Source organism: Monodelphis domestica, chromosome 5 (assembly GCF_027887165.1).
Source record: "Monodelphis domestica isolate mMonDom1 chromosome 5, mMonDom1.pri, whole genome shotgun sequence".
Lineage (NCBI taxonomy): Eukaryota > Metazoa > Chordata > Mammalia > Didelphimorphia > Didelphidae > Monodelphis > Monodelphis domestica.
This window is the reverse complement of record NC_077231.1, coordinates 242590654-242616062: the sequence shown is the minus strand read 5'-3', so window position 1 is coordinate 242616062 and position 25409 is coordinate 242590654.

The following is a 25409-nucleotide window of genomic DNA, read 5'->3' as shown; positions in this document are numbered from 1 at the left end:
ATATATAATCATACATGCATACATAAGAGGACAGTTGGAAGTTTGAGGGAAAAAAGAAAAAGTGTGGATATTTTGCTAGAACACTGAAAAAATATTGCAAAAGTTTTACATGGTAGCAGTAAATGCCTATATATGCTTATGTACATAAAATAAAAAACCTTATTATTAATATATTTAACATTGTCCAATCTAATTTTGACTTTGTCTTTGAAAAAATTTACCTGTTTCCATATAAGTATACTTTTCTACTAATGTAAATATAAATGTATTTTTATCCACATATTAATAGCCTAGAATGCAAATTCTGGTTTAAGAAATGGTTAAAGTTGTCTGTTATGTTTCAAGTTGAATATATAGAGTAAAAAAAAAATTAAACAACTAAAGGAAGTTTAGCATGCTATTTCCTGTAACCTTATTTGAAATTGGGCCACAGAATGAGAATCCCATGAGAAAAATTGAGATCTTATGGGTAGTGAACTAGTGAACTTAATCTATCAAAGACAAGGAAATTTTTGATAGAAAATTATAAAATCCAAGTTTTTGTCATTCTTCTACTTAGCCAATTCAAACAATATCCAATTTCCTTAAAAACATTAATTTTCCCATTTAGTGTTTAAAGCCTTCCTCACCCTAACTCCAATCCTCCTTTTCAGCCTCCCTGGACATAGCTCCCTTCTCCTGCATTCAGTGATAGTGACAAACTGCCTTTCTTTCTGTTTTTCACTCAAGTCACCCTATCCTCCATCTTTTGGTCTTTGCCCTCATGCCTAGAATATACCCTTCCTTGCCTCCAACTCACAGAGTCCCTATCTTTCTTAAAGATATAGCTCAGGTAGAAGATAGTACCTTGGGATTTCTCTGTCTCCACCATTATGCTCCACTATTGAGATAACGTATCCATCCTGTAAGATCTAATTAGTCTTGGTATGCTACCTCATTCCCTTCTGCCTCTCTGATTAGAGAGTGGGGTTATGAACACCAAACCTATATAAAAGGAGAGAACTCAATTAGGACATCTCCCTTCTCACTGGCCTATACTACACTGAGACATTTCCCCCCTCACTGCTCCTTTTTCTTCATTCCTTCTTGTCAGTTTTTCATATTCTGTCTTCCCTGTTACATCATAAGTTCCTTGAGAGCAGGAACTATCTTTCTTTTTTGTTGAGATGACTATTTTTCCTTTTCTGAACTTAGTACCATCCCTGGCATACAATAGGCATTTAATATGTGTTTATTAATTAAGCACTTGACTTATGTCTTTCTTTATTCCTCCAGTTGCTGGAGCCATCTCCTAAAATCTCTTATAATCATACAAGTTTAATTAACTTTTATGTGATATATAGTATATTTATTGATATACATGTGTGTATATGTATGCAAATCCACATACCACATATACTTTAGATTTCATGCATGCATTTATGTATGTATGCATGCATTTATGCATGCAAGTATAATTATTCCCCTCTTTTAAATGTCATCTCCTGAGTAGGGATGGTTTATAGCTTTATCACCGAGCATAATGACTGTTCTATTATAAATATTTAAAACTTGTTGATCAATTAATGAGCAGAAGCTGAAGAAAAACTGCATAAAAAAGTGGACAAGTGTCCCAAATAAAAAGCATGAAACAATGGAGCTGTGCCCAGAGAAAGAAACCATAGGGCAGCAACAAGAACCAAGAGGTAGTCAGGATGTTGATAGGAACCCAGTCATCGACAAAGTCTTCATTTGAACAAAGGCTTAATGTACAATTTATAACACTCAAAAAGTCAAGTAAAGCTGGGTATTTTTAAATGCCAAGATGTGATGTTAACAAGAGTTTCTGCTTCTCTTAAAAGACTTCCACTTCAGCCCATGGCATTAACCACATGAGAAACAGCTATGTCTAAGGTTCAGTGCATATTTAAGCCAGAATTCCTTAGGCAAAGCTCAAAATGAGTTGATGGTGTTCAATGTGATTTGTAAGAAGAGATCATAATAACAATGAGCTAGATTTCTCTTTTTCATGGGTATTGTCTCCTGAGTTGTACGGTGACCATTTCCTTTGCTAGAGAACATTAGAAAAGCCATGTTCTATTTAAGTACAGATGAGGCTATTCATAAGTAATTCAGTGCCACTGAGAGAAAAGAAATTGTAAGAAAATTAAATTTTCATTAAACATATTCAATGTAACCTGACAGTCAAATGGTCTCTAGTGTATAGGATTTAGTGCATTATTTCTATTAAATAACTGATGAAAGAAGGATTAAGCAGTAAAAAATATGTTAAATTGTTGTTTAAAATAAAGGATAAAAATGAGGTCTTCCTCACAACTTACTCTCTGCAGGGATTCCTGATTATTTAAACAACTGACTCTGGTTAAAGATACTGGTTCCTAGTGAATGTGTTATGCAAAGTGACTGCAGGACAGAGAAATGAATGGAGATAGATCCTTTTCGTCTTGTTCCTGTATTGAAAAAGAAGACAAAGAAAATGAAATTGCCTTCCTTGTATGTGTCTTTTAAAATAATAATAATAAAAATCCCTCTGGAAATTTCAAAAGAGCTTCTTTCCTACCCTCAAAAAACTAGTACATTTGTAGTGACAACAGCTCTTTTCATCTTAAAATATCATTACAAATGCAAGATATTTTGTAACTTAAAGTATGGTAGCAGTGTCTTTGGGATTACCTATGAACATGCAATTCCAAGAAAATTAGTGGGTGTCAGTACACTTAAAACCCCTCCCCTTCTCACCCCAACACTGCTGCTGAACCTCCAAATACTTTCTTATCTAAAATCATGAGTCATTCTTTTAGCCTCTCCCTTTCTTAATATCCCTCTAATTCTTCTGACTACACTGGGAGAGTTAGTATTAAACATTAATCTCTCTTTAATTCCAAAGAATTGGACTTGGAATCAGGAGGCCCAGGTTTGAGTCATGCATAGTTAGATCATTACTACCATGTGACTCCAAACCAATCATTTAACCTTTCCTGATTTTTGATGCTAAAAGAAGACTAGGAAGAGAAGATCTTTAGTATCCTTCCCAGTTCTATGCTATTTCTTTAACATCTTATAGCTTTTGATTTTTGGACTATGATTTATAGAACCATTGCTAATGTGCATCGATGTAATAAATCTCCTCAGTGGGGATTCATCATATCAATTAAAGCATAGGTCCAGTGTAAAATGAAAAAAAAAAGTTTTGTACATACATATATATATATATATATATATATACATATATATGGAGAGAGAGAGAGAGAGAGAGAGAATTTTTTTTTCTTTTTAGATAGGAGCTATGGTTTAGTTACTTTAAGGAACTCCCAATAAAAAGATTTCTTCCTCTAATGCATGAAAGCAAAAGTTGTGGAAATTATAGCCTGAAAACAGAAAACTAAAAAATGTTGCAAAAATTTAAGAAAATCATTACCTCCAAGGTAGTTTGTCATCTTGAGATGCATTTTGAAGAAGTCAATAGATAGCTGGTCTTATAGTAAGGAAGATGTGAGTTCAAAGTCTAACATAGTCTGGCTTTGTGACTCTGGGAAACCCTGGGACTCTCAGAAAATATAAGTTAAAGAAAAAGGGTCAACATGCATTAATATATGAACTTTCCTTATCCTGGAGGCCTCTACAGTGAGACCACAAGTACAATCTCTCTCCCTTTTGATCTATAAAATCTTCCAACAACTATTCACCATTGTTCCCACATCTTTCCTCTGAATCCAAGTAGAGCAATTTAAATTCTTCTTCTAGCAGGCAACCTTATAAATAATTGGAAACCACAACTATCTGCCCCCAAAGTCTCTTCACCAATCCCTTGCCTTATGCCTTGGAGATATAGTTCAAAGTGATCTTGGAAGCCATAGAGCTCATATCCATGGCTGCATCTTTGAATTTTTCTGACTTGTACCATCTTTAAATTTAAGATAGAGATAATGTTTGCACCACATATTGAGTAAGGCTTTTGTGAGGTACATGCTTTAACAAACTTACAGCACAACTAAATGTGAATTATTAATATATAGTAGAGATTCTATGCTCCCTCACCTCTGGCACCCCGATTGACCTCCTCTAGACTTCTTCCTCCTCCCACTTATCAATTTCCTTTCTAAAATGTACCTAGAACTGAACAATTTATGACAGATGGGGTCTGCCCAAAGAAAAGTATAGCATTTAGTTTTATCATTTCATGCGATGGAAGTAAAATCATTTCACAGGCTGATACTTTATCCAAGTTTGCAAACACTGCTCTAACAACTTCCCACCCCCAGCCCCCCAATTTACAGTTGAAGAAAAGGTATCAGAAGAAACTAAACTACTTGTCCAGTCTCATAACTAGATTACAGCAGATCCAAGACTAAGCCTAGAGAGAATGCAGGTTTCCCCCAGGTCTAATCTAATGTTCTTTCAATTATATAATAAAGCTTCATGTCTTGAATAAACACATACTAACTTCCAGACTGAGAAATACTTATGTTTGCCTTTCCTCACTTTCATTGTCAATATAATCCTTCCATTTGTGCTTTCATCCAACTTTACTTATGGAGTTCAGGAAATGGAAATTGCTTCAATGAAGGGAAACTTTGTCCCTATGGAGCTAAAAGAGGGCTTGATAAATATCCAGTAGGGAAAAAAGAGGGAGTAAAGCAGACGTTACTGCTTTCTCTTTTCAGTTCACTGCTGTGAAAAATGAAGCTTTTAGATAGAGAGAAGACCTGATTCAAAGTTTGCTCAAATAAAGGCTTCCATGATACTGTTATGGGATACTGGGACTAATGCTCAGGTATAAGAATAAAAAATAACTATAATTCATGAGTCATAACATTCCCCATTACACGTGTGGACCCACACATGTTACAAAGAACAAAACTACTTCAATACATTCTTGGGCTAAGTTACTCACTACTTTCAAATTGTATCCTTTACTATTCTGTATCTAGGCTTTGCTACAGGTTATACATTTTCCAAACAAATAACAAAGCAGAATGGTAAGCCTAAAATGGAGAGGAAACAAAATACTACATTAGAAAGTGTCTTATATCCTGTAAGCCAATTGGGAAGGGGCAAAGAGTTCAGAAAGTAAGTTTTCTGAGGATCTATTTTCTCTGGAAGCTAAATAGCTCTTTCTGGAGACAACATATCCTGAACAGCAAAGTGTATGAAGTAAATTATTTAGGGGACTTGGATCCTGTACTCCCCAGTGGCAGGACACAATAGTCAGAGTCATGTGTCTGATGCCCTGTTCCCTGATGCTGTGTCCCAGTGTGGTTATGCCTGAGGATCAGCAGGGCAAAACCAGCACAACATCTCCACAAAGGGGGAAGCAAAGGGAATTTTAAAAGTGTGGATAGGAAGTAGTTCATACCTGGCTTCCTGGGTGGGCATTTTTTGGTCTCTACTCCTTATCTCACATGGCTATCTTTGGCAAGCAACTAAAAACCCTCTTCTATTCCTTTATCTCTCTTGACTAATAAATGCTTATAAATCTGGTAACCGGCCTCCAGATAAACTTTTACTTATATCAGAAACAAACCTTAGACATTCTGATTAATTCAGAGAGTCATCTTTGATTCTCATAGTTGATCTCTCTTCATCTTGCACAGCCAATAATAGCCCAACAGAAAGCCCCACAAGAGTTCTTCATTCACCCAGAAATACCTAAAACAAGACCAAATTTGTATCCTAAGCCTTTATAAATGGTCAGCCCCTGCAGGCTGCCAAAGAGCCATTCAACAAGTGATCAGATGCAGATTATAGAAAAACATAAAAATCTGGTGGATCTAGAGGGCATTCTTTAGCAGAAGATTATTTAAATGGCAACCATATTATCACATTATATTGGAGCACCAACAACCAGGACACAAAATCCTGTTCTGGCTAGAGTAGGGTTTAACATTAAGTCATCAGTGCAAAGGCAAGAGACTGTGCTATGTCAAATAAAAAGAATTCTGCTGATTTTAGGACAAGGGATGTTCTTATTCAGAGTCAGGACAGAAGTGAATTTACTTTTTTAACAGTTTCCAGTATTATTATGGTTTTGCATTGTCACTACTCATATTTTAACCCCAAAACAGAAGTTTCTAGCATGGAATGCAGAATTGGGTAAAGGTAAGGCCTGAAAACATAAACATTCTTTACTCAATTCAATTTAACAAAGCTTTATTAGGCATTCATCATAGACAAAGTATTGTACTATATGGTGGGGGAACACATGCATAAATGAAATAGTCCTTGCCTCCCAGGGTCTTATATCTGAATGGAATGGAATGTTCACTAATAAATGAATGAAATGTATATGATGGAGGGAAAGGCCACTACCAACTGGGGGAATCAACACATGATTTCCAAAGGTAATGTGCCTTGAAGTTAGTGATCCTAAGAATCACAAGTAAAGGAAGTCAGGGAGAGTCTGCCAAAAGGTAGCATTAAAAATAAAATATATCAAAATTGGTGGAAAATCAGTAGGAAAATTTGACCATAATATAGAATGTGTAAAAGAAAGTATAAAATAAGTCTATAGAGGGAAGTAGATTGACTATAGAGGCAATTGATGCTTAGGTAAGAAATTTATACTTGATTTTATAGGCAATAGGGAGTCACTGAAAATTCCTGAATGGGGCAGCCAGGTAGTATAGTGGTTAGAGCTCCAGGAGTAGGGTCAATGGACCTAGATTCAAATCTGACCTCAGGAACTTCCCTAGTTGTATGACCAGAATATGTTGCTTGACCCAATTGCCTAGCCCTTACTGCTCTTCTGTTTTAGAACTGATATTAAGACACAAGGTAAGGGTTTAAGCAAAGATACATCCCTGAAAAATATTGTTTTGGAAGGAAGAGATGGAAGGAAGGAGGAAGAAAAGAAAGGATGAAGGGAGGATTTGAAAGATGGAGGGAGGAATCATCATTAAACCCTGCCATCTCTACAGTCTCATTCTTTTGCTTTTGTTTTTGCTTTTGCAACCAAGTGTCTAAGAAAAATATCTATACTCATTACCTCCAATTCTTCCCCTTTCACTTTTCAAGTGAAAATTTCAAAGTTTTCAAAATTTCAAAATTTCAAGTGAAATTCAGATTTCAGATTTTGAAATCTGGCTTCTGACCTCATCACTCAAATGATACTATTCTCTCCAAAGTTATCAAAATCTCATAATCATCAGATCAGATAATCTCTTTTTCATTGCCCTACCTGTTCCATTTAACTAAAATCTTTTTTGACTCTTTTTTGAATCCTCTTCCCTTTATATGTTTCTATAAGAATACTCTTCATGGTCTCCTCTGATTGCTATCTAAAAATATTTTAGGTTCTTTGCTGGTTCATAATCTATGTTTTGCCATTTATCTACACACATTCTCTTAGTTTTTACTTAAGACTTCTTTTCTTTCTGTACTCGTATTTCCCATATGTTTAATTGTCTCTATGAAAATAGCTTTTTAGGGAATATATGTATACTTAAAATATGTACATTTGTGTGTATTGCCCTAGTTTCTCTCATGAGCTTCAGTCCCACATCGCTGTCTATTAGAGTTATCACGTTATGTCCCACAATTATATCAAAGTCAACAAGTCTAAAAATGACCTCATCTAACTCCTTCCAAATTTCTCCTTCTTTGAGAGTCTCTATTTCTAATAGTACTACCATCTTTCCAGTCTTTCAGGCTTATAATCAAATGTTCGTTCCTCACTGCCATCGACCACGTATATCTAATAAGTAGCCATATCCTATGATTTCTCCCTTCCCATTTCTTAGGTTTGGCCCTGCTATCACCTTACACAGCTAGTTTAGGCCTTCACAACCTCACTCTTAAGTCATTATAAAAACAACCTGTTTGGTTCCCGTGTCTCAAGTCTTTCATCATTCTAGTCCTAAACACTACTGCTAAAGTGATTTTCCTTACAGGTATGGGACCATGCCATTCACCTCCTCAATCAACCTCAGTAGTTTCTTATTGATTCTTAGAAAAGCTATTAAATCCTGTGTTTAGTTCTTAAAGTCTGGACCAATCTGGTCCTAACCTATATCTCCAGCTTCAATGCATTTTACTTCCTCTCTAGAACTGGTGAGAAAAAATAAGGGGGAATCTCAGATTCTATCAGTTTGCAGATTCTGTCCAGAGAACTAAATGATGACAGGAAGATCACTATTTTAAACATGAGAAACAATACTTGTGAAATGAAAAACATTAAAAATAAAAACACCCTAATGAATAAATGTAATGAGAATAAGTCCTTATTTTCCAAATAACAGTCAGAGCAATTAACTTATTTAATTTCCAAGTATTTTACTAAAGACTGGGGATAAAAAGAAAAGTAGAAACACAGTTTCTGCCTTCAAGGACCACATAGTCTAATAGAGGAGACAGCTTGCAAGTAACAATGTACATATATTCAAGAGGCACACAGTATAAAAAAAGGAGGTAATCTTAGGGGAAGACATGAAAGCATAGATGGGGTGGGGAGGGTATTGAGAGCCATAGGAAGAATTCTTGCAGAAGGAAATATTTAAGCTAAGTCTTAAGAGAGTTTCTGGAAGAAGCTGGAAGGCAGAGATAAGGAGGGAAAACATGAAGTGAGAAGATGGAGTGTCAAGTGAAAGCAACAGCAGGTAGATCCATAATAAACAGAAGACAGAGTACTTGGAAAGGAGAATAATGTTAGAAGACTGGAAAGGAAGGAAGGGGCATGGTTGTATAAGGCTTAGATTATTATAATACTAAAAGCATAGGAATTTCAGTTTTATCTTAATACTTCTAAATGTAGGATTGGTGGACTTCTGGGTTAAGATGACTGCAGTGTAGAAGCATGGCTTTTCCTCTGCTAACCACCAACCCATATAAAGAGCCTCAAAAGGACAAAAACTAAAATCAGATAAATGAAGGGGCTCCAATGTAGGACTCAGCCCTGAAAGTTGGTGGGATTTGAGCATATCAATGCTATAAGGAGGTTAAAGAATTCCCACCAAAACACAAGCTGATCAAACCTCCCCCTCTCCCCCGCTGCAGAGATAGCAGGGTAATCATGAGTTTCTCAGGAGCTGGCAGAGACCACAGACTTACCTTTGAAAGCAGCTAGAATTGGGACACCAGGAAGCTGAGGAACACAAACCTTGGGCACAGAGATAGAGCTGAGAGGGATGGCACACAGCAGAAGCCACAGAGACTCAAAAAATAGCCTCAGGGCAAAAAATGTTTCATAGCTCCATACACAGAGAGCCTGCCCTCCTCACTCAGCCTTCTGGCTGAGAAGAGAAAGAAAACCCAACAAAGCAATGACAAACAAAGCCCAAGAAATACAATATTCAACCATGAAAAAGAACAAAAGAAAGGCATTGACCATGGATAAATTTTTATGGAGAAAATATCCAGACCACAGAGGAGAGAGCAAAGGATGACAAACACAAAAACATATCCAAAACTTCCAAAAAATGGAAATTGGTCACAAGCTCATAAGGAGCTTAAATTTGAGATGATGAATCAAATGAGAAAGATAGAAGAAACTTGGCAAGAAAATTGAGAAATAGTTCAAAAAGAAAATAACATTTTAAAATACAAAAACTCCAACTTGAAAAAAGAAGCCCAGAAATCAAATGAAATGATACACAGATTGGAGACCAGAAATAAACAGCTAAAAGTCATGAAAAACAGGATAGACCAAACTGAGAAGGAAAAGCAAATTATCATAGCTGAAATCCAGTCTTTAAAGACCAGAATTGGACAAGTAGAAACTAATGATGTCACAAGGCAGCAAGAATTAATAAAGCACAGTCAAAAGAATGACAAAATGGAAGGAAAGATGAAATATCTTAATGAAAAGATGATTGACATGGAAAGCAGGTTCAGGAGAGACAATTTGAGAATCATAGGGTATAAATGGAGATTTTTAACCTTTGACTTCATTCACCATAAGTCCTTAGTATTTCCCAAAATTACCTATAATCTCTCCTGCATCTCTACATTGGCGTGATCAAGTTATTGGTATTTAACTGACTTTAACTCCTTCCATGCCCTCTTTGTCATGATGCAGCAATCAGTAGTGATGATGGTAAGGTGGGAATTTTGAAAATGACTAACCAGCCATGGGCATGTGGTTTTTATTTGATATCCTCTTTATTCCTTGATTTCTAATGATCATTTAATAAACCTCCTAAAATATAATAATTTCATTATTAATGTCTAATTTTAAATTTTAAAGTTGGTGACCAGAAGGGATGAGAGAAACTCTCAATTTTTTAAGATAACCTAGATAACTTTTTGTAAGCTATGTTTCTCCTGCCAAGGCTTTTCACCCACATACTCTACCTACCCACCCAAACTCTCAAACTCAGAGAGAATTCGAAATCTCTTTGGAGTTGCTGCCTTTTTCTTTTCCTACTTTTTGCCCAGTTGCTCTCCCTCCTGGCCAGGCTACTTTTAGTCAGGGGACTCTTGGTGGAGAAGAGATAAGAAGCTTCTCCTGATTCTGCTCCCTCCTGCTGCTAAATCCCAGCAGCTTGCTTCTCCTCTTGCTTCTGCTCCTGCTACTGCTGCCTGCTTCTGCCTCCTGGGTTGTCCCAGCCATCCACTCCTGACATTCTTAACCCAGATCACTCTTCCAGCCCCAGCCCCAGCCCCAGGTCCCAGACTGCTGGTAGCTGCCACTGTGTCTTTGGAATCAAAAACCAACTGGTAAAACTGGGGTGTTCTTTCCTTAGGCAACAATTATTCTCCACATGGCAGGGGACGTCAGTTGAGGGGGGGGACTGAGAAAAGGCAGTTACTCTTCTGAACAGGAAGTTGATTATAAGGATGGGATATTCTATGCAAGAGTAGTACCTTTCCTATTTTAAAAAGCTTCTACCATTCATGAGTGCACTGGTTCTTTCACTTATCTTTCCTGAGATTTCAGGGGAGAATCAACCCTTTGCCATTCTGCCCTGCCCAGTATCTAAGATTCATTCAGTTTGGGATTCCTGCACACTATGCTCAACAAGGAGTTCTCCCTCTCTAAGGGAGATACCACAGCACTGACAACAGGGATCTGAACGCATAGAAAAAGGGATATGTGTTCAGATCCCTGTTGTCAGTGCTGTGGTATCTCCCTTTTCAGACCCCATTTTTTTTTATGAAAGTCTGTATCTTATTGGATTTTGCTGATTGTTTTAAGATGTAATTTTGATGTTTTAAGTTCATATATTAATGTATTCAATACTATTCTGTTACACTGAATCATTTTAATCCACTGTATTTTAACTACTGTTATATTCTCTTGCTTTTCCTGTATAACTATACTGAACAATTATTATTGAATAAGCCCATATAAAAACAGCTTTTTCTTCCATTTTGGCTTTGTAAATTGTCACACAGAGTATGAATGAACTTCATCAAAACTGGTTACAATAGTATAGCAATCTTTGGAAGATTTAATAAGTTAAACATATGAAATTGACATTAATGGGTCTTCAAACATGAATCTTAGATTTTTTTCTCAACTCTGATCATTTTGTCTCCTTCTTAATAAATTGTAACAAGAGGTAAAGTCCATTTTAGTAGCTGAAGTGAAGTACAATTATAATCCCCACTTCCTGATGGTACATAACAGTCTCATACCAATGGAACTTGGAATTTGATATCAGGGGATGGTACTCCTGGATGGCTCCCAAAAGAGGGGCATCACTCATTTGTAAGTCTTCAGCTCACTTTACCTTTTCACCAGAATGATCTCCAGATTTTTGGTGACATTCATAGGTCCAACATAAACACTATAGAGATTTTGATTTTTCTAGACACTCTGCCACATTTTTGTAATGATGGCAGCAATAGATTTTTTTAAAATATCACAGCCAAGCTTGAAACATTGCTTCACCTGAAAATCTTTTGACAAGTATACATTTTCTTTAAATATGATACAGCAGGCTCATAAAATATGAAAGTGGGTTTTATTGCTAATGTCATTAAATGGGCTATTATAACTTCGGGATATTGATACTTTTTGAATGTGCATTATATGATGTACTACGGCTCTTTATAAAAACTGTTACTTTGTGAAAATCATTTGTTTGGACTCACAGTGGATCATGGCCAAGTTTAAAGAGGAACTGGATTTCATTTTTGGTGAGAAACCTTTGTATTCTACCTTTTATTAGCAGACACAGTGTGTCAATGATTATAAGCTATATATCTTTTAGTTTTAAAACTCTTTTATAATGATTTTTGCTTGCATGTACAATACACTATTTCAGTTTTTCTCTCCTTTTTATATTTGAAGCACATATCACCAGTTTTGAGTTTTTCTTTAATTTTTTTTAAATTTTCAATAATATGTTTAAAAAATAATTGTTCTAATATTAATGCATACCCAAAAAGCTTTAGACTATAAAAATGATGCTAACAATTGTTTTAAAAATTATGAGACACTTCCTGTCAAGATGGCAGCATAGAGAAAGCTAAAGTTCAGAGCTCCAGAAACCCTTCCTTACCGATCTCAAACTGAATGCTCCTAGGGCACAGAAATTCAAAACAAACAACAGAATAGACCCCGGGAACACTCCTCCTGAACCTGGATCAAAAGGTACAGCCCCCCAAAAGTCAGAACCTGAGATCACTTGGATCTAAGGGTAGGCAATAGGAAGGACCCAGGACCCATCCCCCCCAACCCAGAGCCCTGAATCCAAGGCAGCAGCAGGAACCTCAGGGCAGGCAAAAGGGCCTCTGGAGCCGGCTATTCTGAAGGCTGCACCTTGAAAACAACCTGAGCCAGTCATGGGGGTACCCAGACATAAGGGAAACAGAGAGAGATGGGGGGATCCTGTAGCCCCCTGACCAGATCCTTCTATCTGAGTCTCACCCAAGTTCCTTGCCTCAGGGCATACTCAGTCTGAGGTTATTCCTATCACTAGCGCTCAGAGCTCCGGGAAGCCACGGCCTCTCCCCCTCAGAGTGCAGGCTCCTCTGGCCATCAAAGGCATTGAAAATACATCTGAGAGTGTCAAGCAAGGCACAGAGCATAGAAGTAAGGCAACAGAGAATTATCAGGAGGGAACTGAAGAGGGTAGTAACACTGAAACACCAAAACACCAGCAATTCCGGGCTTCCTAGGGAAGACAGAATATTTGCCTGGGGCTAAAGCCACTGAACACCAGACAGATAACAGAAGAACCAGCCCCCCTCACTCAGATAGAGATAGAAAACAGCATGGAAGCAGAAAAGCCTCAAAACAACAAGAAAAACAAGAAGGGGGCAACTTTAGACACATTTTATGGAGCAAAAATACAAAATACAGAGGAGATAGAAGAGGAAACACAAGCAAATGCTCCGAAACCTTCCAAAGGAAACAGAAACTCTCCAAAAACTTTTGAAGAATTTGAATGGAAGATTATCAAAAAGATGGAAGCCTTCTGGCAGGAAAAGTGGGAATTAATGCAAAAGAATTTCACAAAACTACAAAACCAGTTTGACCAAACTGAAAAGGGAAACCAGGCTTTAAAGGTCAGAATTAGGCAACTGGAAGACAAAGAGCAGGTAAAAGAGCAAGAATCAATAAAGCAACGCCAAAAGATCAAGAAACTAGAAGAGAACATAAAATATCTCATTGACAAGGTGACAGACTTGGAAAATTGAGGAAGAAGAGATAATTTAAGAATAATTGGACTACCAGGAAATCCAGAAATAAACAGCAAACTCGACATCATAATACAATGTATAATCAAAGAAAATTGCCCAGAGATTCTAGAATAAGGGGGCAATACAGCCACTGAAAGAGCTCATAGAACATCCTTTACACTAAATCCCCAAAAGACAACTCCCAGAAATGTAATTGCCAAATTCCAAAGCTTTCAAGCAAAAGAAAATGTCCTACAAGAAGCCAGAAGAAGACAATTTATATATAAAGGAATACCAATCAGGGTCACACAAGACCTTGCAAGTTCCACCCTGAATTATTGTAAGGCATGGAACATGATTTTCAGAAAGGCAAGAGAGCTGGGTCTTCAACCAAGAATCAGCTATCCAGCAAAACTGACTATATACTTCCAAGGGAAAGCATGGGCATTCAACAAAATAGAAGATTTCCAAGTTTTTGCAAAAAAAAGACCAGAGCTCTGTGGAAAGTTCAATATCAAAAAACAAAGAGCACAGAATACCTGAAAAGGCAAATAAGAAGGAAAGGGAAAAGGAGAAAAATGTTATCTTTTCATTTATTCAAATGCTCTTCTATAAAGACTACATTTATATCAATATATATATATTAATATATGGAAAATGTAATGTGTAAATACGGGGAAAAGAATAATCAAATAGAATAATCTTTCTCACACAAACATTCACACGAGAAGGGGAGGGGAAGAAAACTCCTATAAGAAGGAGAGGAAGAGAGTTTTTACTTAAACCTTAATCTCAGGGAAATCAACACTAGGAGGGAAAAACATCTTGGGATCTTGAATTCTATCTTACCCAACAAGGGTAGGGAGAAGGGAAAACCAAGGGGGGGAGGGAAAACAAAAGGAATGGGAAGGAGAGGTGGGAGGGGGAGGGAATAAAAAAGGAGGGGCTAGAAAGGGAAACATATCAAGGGAGGGGACAAGGGGGACTGATTTAAAGTAAATCACTGAATTAAAAGGTTAGAGCTAAAGAAGAAAGGTTAGAATTAGGGAAGGATATCAAAATGCCAGAGAATTCACAAGTCACAATCATAACTTTGAACATTAATAGGATGAACTCACCCATAAAACGAAAACGAATCACAGACCCTACCATATGTTGTCTTCTCAGGAAACATACATGAGGCGGATAGACACCCACAAGGTCAGAATTAAAAGATGGAGTAAGAGCTTCTGGGCCTCAATTGATAGAAAGAAGACAGGAGTGGCAATCATGATATCTGATAAAGCCAAAGCAAAAATAGACCGGATCAAAAGGGATAGGGAAGGTAATTACATTTTGTTAAAAGGGACTTTAGATAATGAGGAAATATCACTAATCAACATGTATGCACCCAAATTTCTAATGGAAAAACTAGGAGAATTGAAGGAAGAAATAGACAGTAAAACCATATTAGAGGGAGATTTGAACCAACCATTATCAAATTTAGATAAATCAAACCAAAAGTTAAATAAGAAAGAGGTAAAAGAAGTGAATGAAATCTTAGAAAAATTAGAATTAATAGACATATGGAGAAAAATAAATAGGGACAAAAAGGAATACACCTTCTTCTCAGCACCAAATGGCACATTTACAAAGATTGACCATATACCAGGTCACAGAAACATGGCATACAAATGCAGAAGGGCAGAAATAATAAATGCAGCCTTTTCAGATCACAAGGTAATAAACATAATGATCAGTAATGGTACGTGGAAAACCAAATCAAAAATTAATTGGAAATTAAACAATATGATTCTCCAAAACCGTTTAGATAGAGAAGAAATCACAAAAAAATTAATAATTTCATCGAGGAAAATGACAACGGCGAGATATCCTTTCAAACCTTTTGGGATGCAGCCAAAGCAGTAATCAGAGATAAATTCATATCCCTGAGTGCATATATTAACAAAATTGGGAGAGCAGAAATCAATCAATTGGAAATGCAAAAAAAAAAAAAAAACTCAAAAGAGATCAAATTAAAAACCCCCAGCAGAGAACCAAACTAGAGATCCTTAAAACTAAGGGAGAAATTAATAAAGTAGAAAGTGATAGAACTATTGATTTAATAAATAAGACTAGAAGCTGGTACTTTGAAAAAATAAACAAAATAGACAAAGTACTGGTCAATCTAATTTAAAAAAGGAAAGAAGAAAAGCAAATTAACAGCATCAAAGATAAAAAGGGGTCATCACCTCCAATGAAGAGGAAATCAAGGCAATCATTAAAAATTACTTTGCCCAATTATATTGCAATAAATACAGCAATATAGGCGATATGGATGAATATATACAAAAATACAAACTGCCTAGACTAACAGAAGAAGAAAGAGAATTCTTAAATAATCCCATATCATAAAATGAAATCCAACAGGCCATCAAAGAATTCCCTAAGAAAAAATCTCCAGGGCCTGACAGATTCACAAGCGAATTCTATCAAACATTCAGAGAACAGTGAATCCCAATACTATACAAACTATTTGACATAATAAGCAAAGAGGGAGTTCTACCAAACTCCTTTTATGACACAAACATGGTACTGATTCCAAAACCAGGCAGATCAAAAACAGAGAAAGAAAATTATAGACAAATCTCCCTAATGAATATAGATGCAAAAATCTTAAATAGGATAGTAACAAAAAGACTCCAGCAAGTGATAAGGACGATCATCCACCATGATCAAGTAGCATTTATACCAGGGATGCAGGGTTGGTTCAATATTAGGAAAACCATCCACATAATTGACCATATCAACAAGCAAACCAACAAAAATCACATGATCATTTCAATAGACACAGAAAAAGCTTTTGATAAAATTCAACATCCATTCCTATTAAAACACTAGAAAGCATAGGAAGAGAAGGGTCTTTCCTAAAAATAATAAACAGTATATATCTAAAACCATCAACCAATATCATCTGAAATGGGGATAAACTAGATGCATTCCCAATAAGATCAGGAGTAAAACAAGGATGCCCATTATCACCACTACTATTTGACATAGTACTAGAAACACTAGCAGTAGCAATTAGAGAAGAAAAAGCAATTGAAGGCATCAAAATAGGCAAGGAGGAGACTAACCTATCACTCTTTGCAGATGACATGATGGTCTATTTAAAGAATCCTAGAGATTCAACCAAAAAGCTAATTGAAATAATCAACAACCTTAGCAAAGTTGCAGGATACAAAATAAACTCGCATTAGTCATCAGCATTTCTATGCATCTCCAACATAGTTCAACAGCAAAAACTAGAAAGGGAAATCGCATTCAAAATCACCTTAGACAAAATAAAAAACCTAGGAATCTATCTCCCGAGACAAACACAGGAACTATATGAACACAACTACAAAACACTTTCCACACAACTAAAACTAAACTTGAGCCATTGGAAAAACATTAACTGCTCATGGGTAGGACGAGCCAATATAGTAAAAATGATCATTCTACCCAAACTTATCTATCTATTTAGTGCCATACCCATGGAACTTCCAAAAAATTTCTTTACTGATTTAGAAAAAACCATAACAAAGTTCATTTGGAATAAAAAGGATCAAGGGTATCCAGGGAAATAATGAAAAAAAAAATACAAAGAAGGGGGCCTTCCAGTCCCAGATCTCAAACTATATTACAAAGCAGCAGTCATCAAAACAATTTGGTACTGGCTAAGAGACAGAAAGGAGGATCAGTGGAATAGACTTGGGCAAGTGACCTCAGCAATACAATATATGATAAACCCAAAGATCCCAGCTTTTGGGTCAAAAATCCACTATTTGATAAAAACTGCTGGGAAAACTGGAAGACAGTGTGGGAGAGATTAGGATTAGATCAACACCTCACACCCTACACCAAGATAAATTCAAAATGTGTGACTGACATGAACATAAAGAAGGAAACTATAAGTAAATTAGGTAAACACAGAATCGACCTTTGGGAAGGGAAAGACTTTATAACCAAGGAAGACATAGAAAGAGTCACAAAATGTAAAATAAACAATTTCGACTACATCAAATTAAAAAGCTTTTGTACAAACAAAAGCATTATAACTAAAATCAGAAGGAAAGCAACAAATTGGGAAGCAATCTTCATAAAAAAAACCTCTGACAAAGTTTTAATTACTCAAATTTACAAAGAGCTAAATCAATTGTACAAAAAAATCAAGCCATTCTCCAATTGATAAATGGGCAAGGGACATGAATAGGCAGTTCTCAGATAAAGAAATCAAAACTATTAATAAGCACATGAAGAAGGGTTCTAAATCTCTTATAATCAGAGAGATGCAAATCAAAACAGCTCTGAGGTATCACCTCACATGTAGCAGATTGGCTAACATGACAGCAGAGGAAAGCAGTGAATGCTGGAGGGGATATGGCAAAGTAGGGGAATTATTTCATTGCTTTTGATTCTGGTGGGCAATTTGGACCTATGCCCAAAGGGTGATAAATGACTGTCTGATCTTTGATCCAGCCATAGCACTGCTGGGTTTGTACCCCAAAGTGATCATAAGGAAAAAGACTTGTACAAGAATATTTATATCTGCACTCTTTGTGGTTGCCAAAAATTGTAAAATGATGGGATGCCCTTCAATTGGGGAATGGCTGAACAAATTGTGGTATATGTTGGTGATGGAATACTATTGTGCTAAAAGGAATAATAAAGTGGAGGAATTCCACGGAGACTGGAACAACCTCTAGGAAGTGATGCAGAGTGAAAGGAGCAGAATCAGGAAAACATTGTACACAGAGACTGATACACTGTGGTAAAATCAAAGGTAATGGACTCCTCCACTAGGGACAATGCAATGTCCCTGAACAATCTGCAGGGATCTAAAAAAACACTATCCACAAGCAGAGGATAAACTGTGGGAGTAAAAACACCGATGAAAAGCAACTGCTTGACTACAGGGTCTGAGAGGAAATGACTGAGGAGAGACTCTAAATGAACACTCTAGTGCAAATACCAACAACATGGAAATGGGTTCGAAACAAGAATACATGTAAAACCCAGTGGAATTGTGCGCCGGCTATGGGAGAAGTGGTGGGAGGGGGGCTGGGGGAGGAAAAGATAATGATCATTGTTTCCAATGAATAATGTTTGTAAATAACCAAATAAAATAATGTTTAAAAAGTCAAAAAAAATTATGAGACTTTGTTTAATGATTCTGTCTGATTCCAGGACAAGAGAATACAAAAAGAGCCATTGCACAGTTCCAAAGAAGCACAAAGCTAAACTGCATATTGCCAATTGAGCCCAAGGTCAAAGAGACCAACCAGTCTTGATGGGATTGACAAAAATTTTGAGCCAAGACAAGAGGACTTGAACTTGTGTCGGGGTTTGAGGTTGTGGCTGCTTAACATGTGTTAAAAGCAGGTCTTCCTTGTCCCATATTCTACCAAGTATCTCAAATTTGGTTCCTACCTGGCTCTTATAATCTAGTACCTTTTCTGTCTTTCATGGTGTGGCATGGCTAATAAATGGGTAGATGCATAATTGCTTAAAGCATTTTAATTGGGCCCTATTGTAGATTTATTTTTCCTTTACTTACAATTTTTAAACGTAAGACTTTGATAGTCAATATTTCATCCATAAATTATCTTTTTTGTTTGGATTTTTTGAGTTGTTTTTAAATTTCTCTGCCAATTCAATCATATACATCATAACTTAGCCATACATCCCTAGGTGATCCCTTTGTTTTTCAATAACCCTCTTCAGGGGTGTACATATAATTATTATTATTTTAAATTGTAAAGTTTAAATTCTTTTGGGGAGTAATTTTAGGTTAAGTCACATGCTACCTCTCCAAATCCAAAAAATGAACTCTTTGGAGAAGGCACCATGAAGATGCCTCCACATACCACATGCTGTACCAGAAGATCCAAAGTGAACTTTGGGATGTGGTGACTTGAACTGTGTGGGGTTGAATGCATTTGTTTTGTATATATACAGTAATGCCAAAGGGAACTGCCCCCAAATGGTTTTTTTGTCAATGTGTGTAGCAATCATTAGTTTACTTCTCTTTTTCTCTTATCTGCCAATTATTTTAAATTCAAATTTGGTATGTTTGTTTACAAGACCCACTGGAGATACTAATCTTCTGCTGGTCTCAGGGGGGTCATCGTTGACTTCATTCCCCAGAAATCCATAGTAATTCCCAAAATTCCCTATAATCTCTCCTGTGTCCACATTGGAGAGATCACATTATTGGTATTTAACTGGCTGCAACTCCACCCATGCTCTCTTTGGCATGATGTAGCAATCAGTGGTGATGGTGGTAAGGTGGGGATTTTGAAAATGGCTAAACAACCATGGGCACGTGTTTTTTATTTTGTATACTTTTTATTCCTTGATCACTAATGATAATTTAATAAACCTCATAACATATAATATTTTTATTATTAAGATCTAATTTTAAATTTTGCAATAAGCCTACCTTAAAACCTAGAAATAAACAGAAACCTTGACATCATATTACAAAGAATTATCCAAGAAAACTGCCCTGATGTTCTTCAACAAAAGGGAACAATAGACATTGAAAGAATCTATAAGTCACCCTATACATTAAATCTTCCAAAGACAACCCCCAGGAACGTAATTGCCAAAATCAAGAGCTTCCAAGCTAAGGAATTAATATTACAAGAATTCAGAAAGACACAATTCAGATATCAAGGAGCACCAATCAGGATTAAACAAGAACTGGAAGCCTCCACACTAAAGGACCTCAAGACTTGGGATATGATATTCAGAAAGGCAAGAGAAATGGGTATATAACCAAGGATCACTTACCCATCAAAATTGACTATATACTTCCAGGGGAAAGTATGAGCATTCAACAAAATAGAAGATTTCCAAGTATAAGAAAAGACCAGAAATAAATGGTAAGTTAGATATCCAAACACAAAAATCAAGAGAAACATGAAAAATGTAAATAAGAAAGGGGAAAGAAAAAATATTTATTTTTCTTTAAGGACTTCAATAAGGTCAAATCCTTTATATTCCTATATGGAAAAATGTTATTTGTAACTCTCAAAAATTGTATTCACTATTTTAGTAGTCAGAATAATTATTCATAGGTACAGTTTGAGATACAATAGAAGATGGCACAAAGAGAGTCTTAAAAGAATAAGAAAAACAGGATAACCTTTACCACACAAAGAGGCATATGGGAGGGGAAGGGGAAGAATACTATTACAAGGAGGAAAAGAAGAGAGTGCTAATGGGTAATACTCAAATCTTACTCTCAATGGAATCATTTCTGAGATCCATTTGGTGTATTAAATTCTATCTTACTCTATAGGGAAGTTGAGAGGGAAAAGCCAAGGAGGGGGGTGGAGTAGGGAGTATGAAAAGGGAGTGAAATAGAGGGGGTAGGGAATTCATTAGACCACAAAAAACAGAGGAATTAAAAGGGAGGGGAAGAAAGGGAAGTAAAATAAGGGTGGGGATTAGGGGGAATGATTAAAAACAAACCACTAGTGTAGAAGGAAATACCTAAGAAGAAAGGGCAGGACTAGGAGAGGAAATCAAATGTTGGGGAATACACAAGTGGTTATCATAACTCTTAAAGTTAATGGAATGAAATCAACCATAAAATGGAAGCAAATAGCAGAGTGGATTAGAAACCAAAATCCTACCATATGTTGCCTACAAAAAACACACATGAGGAAGGTAGACATACACAGGGTAATGGGAAAAGACTGGCTTTGATGCTATTGGGCATCAAATCAAAAAAAGAAGGCAGGAGTCTCAATCGTGATATCTGACAAAGCCAAAGTAAAAATAGATCTAATTAAAATGGATAGGGAAGGTAACTTCATCCTGATAAAAGGCAGTATAATCAATGATGAAATATCAGTACTCAATATGTATGCACCAAATAATATAGCATCCAAATTTCTAAAGGAGAAATTGGTGGAGTTGAAGGAGGAAATAGATATTAAAACTATACCAGGGGGAGACCTGAACCTTCCTCTATCAGATCTAGATGAATCAAACCAAAAAGTAAATAAGAGAGAGGTAAGAGATGTGAATGAAATCTTTGAATAATTAGAATTAATAGATATGTGGAGAAAAATGGATAGGTGCAAAAAGGAACACACCTTCTTTCCTTAAGAACATGGTACATTCACAAGAATTGACCATGCACTAGGGCATAAAAACATGGCCAACATGTGCAAAAGAGCATAAATAATAAATGCAACCTTTTTTAGATCTCAATGCAATAAAAATAATAATTCACAAGGGTACATGGAAAGGTGAATAAAATTAATTAGAAATTAAATAATATAATAAAATAATATAATTTTCCAAAATGGGTTGCCCAAAGAACAAATTATAAAAACAATTAATGATTCCATAGAAGAGAATGACTCTAAGGAAATAACATATCAAAATATATGGGATGCAGCCAAAGCAGTGCTCTGAGGAAATTTATATCCTTGAATACATATATCAACAAATTAGAGAGTACAGAGGTCAATGAATTGGGCATGCAAATTAAAATACTAGAAAGTGAACAAATTAAAAATTCCCAGATGAAACTGTTAGAAATCCTAAAAATTAAAGGAGAAATTAATAAAACTGAAAGTGAAAGAACTATTGAATTCATAAATAAGACTAGAAAGTGTTAATATAATAAAACAAATAAAATAGACAAAATACTGGTTAACCTAATAAAAAAGGAAAGAAGAAAATAAAATTAAGCATATCAATGTTGGAAAATGTGACCTCACCTTTAATGAAGAGGAAATTAAGGCAATCATTAAAAACTATTTTGCAGAATTATATGGCAACAAATATGGCAATCTAGATGATATGGATGAATATTTACAAAATTATAAAGTGTCTAGGTTAACAGAAGAAGAAATAGAATACTTAAATTATCCCATATAAGAAAAAGAAATGGAACAAGCCAACACAGAACTCCCTAAGAAAAAATCTATAAGGGGGAATAGGGGTTATTTTATAAATAGGTTGAACTGAATTATTTAAGAATAGGGTTGCCAGGAATTTAATTTATTTCAAAGATATTTATTTATAATTTACAAAATAAAGAAAGAGTGAAGTAAGAGAATCAGAGAGAGGATAGGGCAAGATATATAGCCTAAACACTAAGTAATTTACTCCCAGCCCCTGGCTCAACCCAGTTAGGGAGTTAGTCCTTAGCAGGAGAGGCCTTGGTAAAGTCAAGGACCTGGGGAACTCTCTCTCAAGAGGAAGGTCTCTCCTGAGGCGAGTTTCTTCAGAAAATCCAGGAAAGGAGTCAGATTTTTCACTCAGCACATGTCAGTCCAAAGGAAGAGATTCAAGGACAGTCTCACCAGGAACATAATCTCAGATCCAGTCAGCAGATTCTTCACCAGCCTGCAACTTAAACTCAGAACTCCAGAAGAAGACAAAGTCCAAGTTGACCTATACTCAGGAAGTTGTAACTCCCTTTTAAAGACACTTCCTTTACATCACTTCCTGGGCCTTCCCCTTATTTTATATCTACCAATCACAGTTGAAACTTTTCTAAGGAAGTCCCTTAGGGCAGTCAATTTGATTCTAATTCATCACCTACTATTGCACACATGATTCACAGACCTCCCCACTTAATGACTAATTGGGATGTTTACATTTTTGGTGATTAAATCTAAAAATGGGCAGGGCAGTAAATTTAATTTTTACAATCAGGGAAGAGTTAATTAATTTCATTTTCACAATCAGGGGAGAGTTAAATTTAATTTTCACAAATACCCAGGACCAGATGGATTCATAAGTGAATTCTATCCAACATTTAAAGAACAACTAATCCCAATACTCCACAAAGTATTTGATAAAATAAGTAAATTAGGTGAACACAGAACAGTATACCTGTCAGATCTATGAGAAAAGAAAATTTTTAAGACCAAGCAAGAGTTAGAAAAAATTACAAAATGTAAAAGAAATAATTTTGATTATATTAAATTAAAATATCTTATACAAACAAAACCAATGAAACCAAAAATAGAGGGGAGAAAACTAATTGGGGAAAAATTTTAGAACAAAAACCTGACAAAGGTCTAATTTCTCAAATATGTAAGGAGCTAAATCAATTATAAAAAAAATCAAGGCATCCCCCAATGGATAAATGAACAAGGGGCATGAATAGGCAATTTTCAGATCAAGAAATCAAAACTATCAATAAGCATATGAAAAAGTTTTCTAAATTTCTTATAATTAGAGAAATGCAAATCAAAACATCTCTGCAGTACTACTTCACACCTATCAGATTGGCTAACATGACAGCAAAGGAAAGTAATACATTTTGGAAGGGATGTAGCAAAATAGGGACATTAATGCATAGTTGGTGGAGTTGTGATTTGATCCAACTATTCTAGATGGCTATTTGGAACTATTCCCAATGGGCTTTAAAAGACTGCCTGCCCTTTCATAAGCCATACCACTGTGGGGCTTGTACCTCAAAGAGGTAATAAGGAAAAAGAATTGTACAAAAATATTTATAGCTGTTTGTGGTGGCAAAAATAAGAAAAATTGGAAAATGAGGGGATACCCTCCAATTGGGGAATGGCTAAACAAATTGTGGTATCTGTTGGTGATGGAATTCTACTGTTCTAAAAGAAATAATGAACTGGACGAATTCCATGTGAACTGGAATGTATGAAAGGAGTAGAACCAGGAGAACCTTATACACTGTGAAGATTAAATTTAACACTCCCCTGATTATAGCAATGAAAATATTTAACTCTCCCCTGATTGTGAAGATTAAATTGTAACCCCTGTCTATTTTTAGAACACAGCATTTAAAAGTTAAGTATGGAGATCTACTCATTTTTATATTTAATCACCAAAGTTGCAAACTCCCCATTTCACACATTGAATGGGGAAGGTCTCTGACCCACCTGTGTGATAGTGGATGATGAATTAGAATCGAATGACTGGGAAGTCCTAAAACAAAGCTTCAGCTGTGATTGGTAGATGTAAAATGAGGGGAAGACACAGAAAGTGACACAAAAGAAGAGTCTTGAAAAGGAGCTGTTACTTCCTATGAGATTGAGTTCTTCATTTTTTGGTAGTGGAAACTGGAGGAATTCTTTGTTCTTTGATCTGCTGACTGGACCTGAGACCCTGTTACTTTGAACTGACACATGGTGAGTGAAAAGATGATTCTTAACTGCTGGATTTTTCTGAAAAAACTATCCTCTGGAGAGACCTACTCTTGAGAGACAGTTTCCAGGTCCTCGCTTTTGCCACAGCTGGCTGAAATGAATTCTCCTTGCCTGGAGGGACCAGGAGTAAATTACTTAGTGTTCAGGCTAGATATATTACCTTATCATCTCTCTGATTTCTTCTTTCACTCTTTCTAAATTTTGTAAATAAATTGTAAATAAGTTTTGTAAATAAATTGTAAAAAACAAAATCTTTGGAATTAATTAAATTCCTGGTGATGACACTCTTGAATAATCAAGTCCAACCCTTTAAAAATTAACCCCATTTCCCCCTTACAACACAGAGACTGACATATTGTGGCACCATCAAATGTAATGGACTTCTCTTCTAGCAGCAATGCAATGATCCAAGACATTTCTGAGGGACTTATGAGAAGCAACACTATACATCCAGAGAAAGTACTGTGGGAACAGAAACACAGAAGAAAAACAATTGTTTGATCACATGGGTCAATGTGGATATGATTGGGGATGTAGATTCTGAACAATCACCCTAGTGCAAATATCAATAATATGGAAATAGGTCTTGGTCAATGACACATGTAAAACCCAGTAGAATTGTGCATTGACTATGGGAGAAGAGGTAAGAGGAGGGGAGGGAAA